This window comes from Triticum urartu, chromosome 1, assembly GCF_003073215.2.
Source record: "Triticum urartu cultivar G1812 chromosome 1, Tu2.1, whole genome shotgun sequence".
Classification (NCBI taxonomy): Eukaryota; Viridiplantae; Streptophyta; class Magnoliopsida; order Poales; family Poaceae; genus Triticum; species Triticum urartu.
In genome coordinates this window covers 516,277,859-516,282,972 of record NC_053022.1, presented here as the reverse complement: position 1 = coordinate 516,282,972, position 5,114 = coordinate 516,277,859, and the positions used below count along the sequence as shown (strand labels likewise).

The 5,114-nt window shown below is 41.5% G+C and overlaps 1 long non-coding RNA gene across 5 annotated transcripts; it reads right to left on the bottom strand.

The window, feature by feature from the left end:
• Positions 1 to 221: 221 nt before the first annotated feature.
• LOC125524631 lies at positions 222 to 4,885 on the bottom strand. Of its 5 annotated transcripts, none has more exons than XR_007290903.1 (6): positions 3,341 to 4,880; positions 3,057 to 3,262; positions 2,842 to 2,974; positions 2,680 to 2,740; positions 1,003 to 2,529; positions 222 to 554 (listed from the first exon to the last, which is right to left on the bottom strand). It is a non-coding gene; the product is annotated as an uncharacterized LOC125524631 (long non-coding RNA). The 5 variants fall into 5 exon arrangements; XR_007290900.1 differs by having other exon boundaries at positions 1,915 to 2,529; positions 3,341 to 4,876; XR_007290905.1 differs by lacking the exon at positions 222 to 554 and having other exon boundaries at positions 1,145 to 2,529; positions 3,341 to 3,542; positions 4,178 to 4,885.
• Between the last annotated feature and the right edge of the window lie 229 nt (positions 4,886 to 5,114).

Here is a 5,114-nt window from a genome sequence, read left to right as displayed (position 1 = left end):
TTTGGATGTAGGCAACGCCCAACGCGCTGGAGATCCTATTCCCCGCTTAGATAGCGACTAGGAAACATGCCTGTGCGTTGCAACGGGAGAAACAATCCACCCACATGACCATATAATTTTTGAACGCATGACACAATATCCTATCAACTCAGATGAAATCAAAAGATAAAATGAGCAAAGCTAGAGGATTAACATACATCTCCAGTAACAATATTAATTGTGCAAAGCAAAAAAGGATAGCTATGTATCAATAGATTTAGCTTGATGCCACATCAATTCACATGTTTGAAGTTTGATCCTCAAATTGACCAATCTCGAAAATATTTTGTTGTTGAATAAATATGAACCAAAGGAATCAAACATATAAAATAATTCTAACCAATTAAGAATCTACAATTGACACATAATCGTGGTGCTAATAGCAGAATGACCATTTTCTTAAACAAATTTTAGAACCAAAGATTAATGGGAAACTTCTGGCTTCTGAGATAATGGAACTCGGTCTTCTCATACTGCTCAAGTACATCCTTACCTTCTCATTTAGGACCTGAAAGCTGAAAAGAAGCAAAAAAGAAAGTCAAACTTATGGTCACTGGAAACATTTACAATGTAAACCAAAAATATAGTGTTCCCACGACTACCTTATTAGAGAACCTGTATATATTTGAAGGTGTGTCTAGAAGGCAATTAATTAAGTCCAACTGATGGATAGCGTTTTTATCAGAAAAGTGATTTTTTTCAGTCATCAACTGATAAAAAATGCATCCTATGCTCCCAATGGAAGGTAAATGTCGCATTTTGGAGGAAACGACATTCCAAACATGTTAAGAAACATGAATATAAGCAAAATCCGGGAAATTATTAAAGATGATTTTACTCTTCTTGGAAGCAAGATAAGTTCGTTCGAATGTAGTCGAAGTCATTTATTGTCCAACATTATAGTATTACTAACATGTCTACACTGCTAACTAAAATGCTAACTAAGTGGCAACTATTCTCTACCTTGCAGTTGTGTTTTCTGGAGCTCACTGATGACGAAGGAACAACACATGTGACAGAAGAAGTAGGGGGAGGGAGTTTAGTATTATACAGGATAAGCATTCGAAAAACAGTATTTGATGCAAATACACAAGAGATTGGGATCTACAATGTTTAAAGATGGTAATTCCAAAAGGAGTAAGAATTCTCCTTGAAACCAGAAGCATATGTACAAAATAAGAACTACACAGATTTTCCATGGTCAACCATTGAGAAGTTTAACGCATGACAAAACTCCAATACATCTACAGAAGATCTCCATTGATCACGGGGAGGCACAGCCAACGTATTGCTAAATGATAATATGCATTAAATAAAAGTTGGTAGAATATGATTTTGGTTTCACATCCATCTTCTGTAAAGCAGCGGTCCCTGCCATCAAATGCTGATGGGGAGACTCTGACCTGTGAATGTCCATTACTTTCTTCCTTGATAGCTACACAAAATGTGTAACAAATGAATAGGGGCAAGTTCTACAGCAAGACAAACCAACACGAACATCTAGCCTACAACCATGTTAGGAAACAGAGAAATATAGCTACTGAAACATATTATTATTTTCAGTCAACTTACATATATAGGGTGTAGTTTTTTCCCCACCCCATCTTTACTAAAATGAAGCCAACAGAAATAAGTTCAGGTGGTGAATGAACAACAGCCACACACATCAGGAAGCTACCTACATACAGACCAAAAATACCAGCCGCACTTCGCTAGCTGCTAAGCACCGGTACACAAGATTTATCTCATCACTGATTTGAAAATTTATGCTTCCAGTCAGTGATATTGCTCGACAGGATCTTTGCTCGGTCCGAACCAATAAATGGAGGTGCCAAGCTAAATGGGATTTAACATAAAAGTAAAACAACGTCGTACCTCAGAATCAGTGACCAAAGACCGTAAGCCAAATGGAGATGGAGTAGCACCAATACCCAGAAAATCTACAAATCCACTGCTTTGATCTGAAGGTACTTTCTAATTTTTAGAAGTAGAAATCACATGAAAAGTCACCTGAAAAGGAGCATCATAGGAACTTATAGCGAAAGCTGAAGGCATGGCAATTCTGGGCAGCATTCATAGTGCTGTTGGAACAACATGTGAGTGCAAGCATGATACTGAAGGTGCTATGCCATTGCATCTATTTTATAAAATGTGCAAAGCTAATTAACCTTGAAAGATCCACTTGTTGAGTTCATCCTCTACATATCTATACACGCAATTTATTCAGGTAAATTCCATTTTCTTTAACACTGAAAGAATCATAAAAATTGATTGACTTAAATGCAATATCACAATAAAATGGATCTGATGAGAAAGAGGAAGGTGGATTGCTTTGCTTATCTGACAAAGACGGGCGATAAACCCTGCGTCGGCGCGTTGAGCATGGCCTTGTGTAAGCTGGCAACGCGGATCTGCGTTCCCACACCCACGTACAAGTCGGAGCTGTCCCGTCGTGTCGCCGGTGGGGCTTCAATAGACGACGTCGTCAGCCTGCTCATAAGAATGATTTCTATCAAGTCATGAGCAATTGTCAAGTGGATTTCAAAGTTCAGTTTGTATATAAAATCTTCTGTAACGTATACTGAATTGGAGTTCAGCTCAGATATAGCGAAAGGAGGCTGCGACTCGGTGTACAAATACCTTAAACCTTGGGCGATGTCGATGGCTATTTTCATTCATCTGAGCCAAGAGAATTGGGCCGCTTCCCCATATAAAGGACGAAAACAAATGAGATCAAATCTACAACACACAGAAAATGCAAATATTTAGTCTGTCCTAATGAAATTGAAGAGATAGACTTACAGTGTGGGTGCTCGTACAGGGTCCCATTTGATTTTTACTCAAAGATTAACATCCTCGAGAATGGGTCACTCTCTCTGCAATAACCCAGAAACTTTGCTATGTTCTCATGATTCAACCTTGCCAGATCAATAACCTACAATGTTCATCCCATTTTATTTATTTATTATTTGAGTTAAAAGGTGTTTCTGAGTCGCAATTTTAGACAAACGAACTACCTTGTTTTGGTAAAAGAGCTCATGCTGGCTAGTCCAATGACCTTCAAAGGCGCATAATGACATGACAGAAACCTCAGGTCCATCCTTCATTGTTTCTTTGTAGACTATAGTCTCCAGAGTTGAGCCAATTATGTTGCTAAAATCCTAACACACTACTTCAAGTTCCTAGTGACTCAACTCTGGCAAACTTTTCAGCATATCAGAATCTGAGGAAAGCATGAACAAATTAGCAACAATGTATGTTAGACAAAATAATCAATTTATTTTATATAGTTAATACCAACCAATCAGTACTGTTATCTCGTTGCTCCAACTTTTTGATCTACTCCATGATGATATTCTTATAGAAGGCTTTAGATTGAAGCTTCTGGAGGCAGTAACAACACTAGTGATCACAAAAACAAGAAGGAGAACACCGGTTGCAATTTCCAAAACAATAAGCCAAGTCGGTTGCTGCACTTTTTCATCCTTATGCTCAGAAGTATTCTGTTTTCATTGAAAAATCATTCACTTTTCTTCTGATTGCATAAACTGAAGGTTCGGTTTTTAGTCACACTGTCCCAAGACACACCTCAACTTGTATCTTCAAATTCGAGCTTAGCATAGCAAGTGAGAATTGTCTAAAAGTGTAAGACATACACGTGATCCAAGTCAACCAATCTAGGCATGGTAAAGTCTAGAAAGATGACTCACTACCTTACAGTGTTATCAATTGATGGAAAATTGGCACAGCTTCTAGGATAATCCTGCTAGTACAACTGTAACAGTTACAATAATAATCTTGGTTTTTTCATTTGAATAAAAGAACACAAACCATCATGAGGCCCCTATGGAATCAGCACAACCATGATTCTGGTCTCTTCTTTTTGCGTGGACCATGATTTTGATCTGCTATAAGATTTATCCTTAAGTTCATATATTCAGAGTTCAGACGTCGCCAGTGGAAAAACTCCAAGCAAAACCATGTATGCGTGAAAGAAATATCAACAGTTAGCATTATCTAGATAATCATGGGAAGAACATATAGAAGTTAATAAAGTCCCAAAGGAATCAATCAAGCGTGGGGAATTTACATGGTTGCTAGCTAGCTAGCATGGTCTATTAGCCAATGGAACACGTACCGGAGGATTCAATTAGGCATGATGTAGTGTAGTTTTGTGCACATCTGGTTGGCTTCCTTCATCGTTGTTGCCGGCTAGTACGTGTGCATCTGGTCAGCTTGCTTCTTCGTAGTTCTACACCAGTACCTTGCTCTGAAGTCGATTTGAGTTTCACTCGCTCCTCCCTGATCCTCCCGAGGAGAGGCGCTCCTCACGCGCACCAGTGCCCTCGCACCGCTGCACCCCTGCCGCACCCTTCCATCTTCCTCGTCCTTCTTCTCCTACCTCTCCTCCACCCTGGATCCTCCTCTGTCTCTCTTCTCTACCAGAAAAATCGAATCACCGCCATGACCTTGGAGCTCTCCCTGCCAGCCATGGAGGCCCGCCTCCACTTGCATGGACTTCGCGCCGCCGCGCCGGATCTCTCCTTCTCCCGCGCCCGCTGGATCCCGCCGCCGCCGTTTTGCATCGAGCAGACGCATCGTCCCCAGCCTGTCGAGCCGCCGCGTTGACCTGATCCAGAAGCTGCGCTCGAGCGCCGCGGCGGGGGTGGCGAGCAGGAAGAGGTGTGGACGGGGCGGCGGGCGGGTTGACGTCGGCGGGGGCGGCGGGTGGGTTGAGGTCGGCCGCGGCGGCGAGTGGTGCGGCGGCAGCTAGGGTTGGCTCGGCCTAGGCAGAGGCCAGGGTCGAGGCGATGCGAGGAGGCAGACGCGTACGGGTATTTTTTCTGCGAACCGTTTTTCGTGGCAGCTTAATAATGGATTGCGGGTTGAATACACGAAACCACAGGGGCTTTTATGCAAAAGTACTAATGACGGACGGCAGAAGCGATAGCCGCTTTATTAGTAGGTAAAGATAAAGATTAATTGCTCCTGGTCCTCTGATAGGACGGTCAATTCTGGGTTTTTCGCCACTATCTTTTTACTTCTTTTGTTTTTTCTTCTGAGTATTTTTCTTT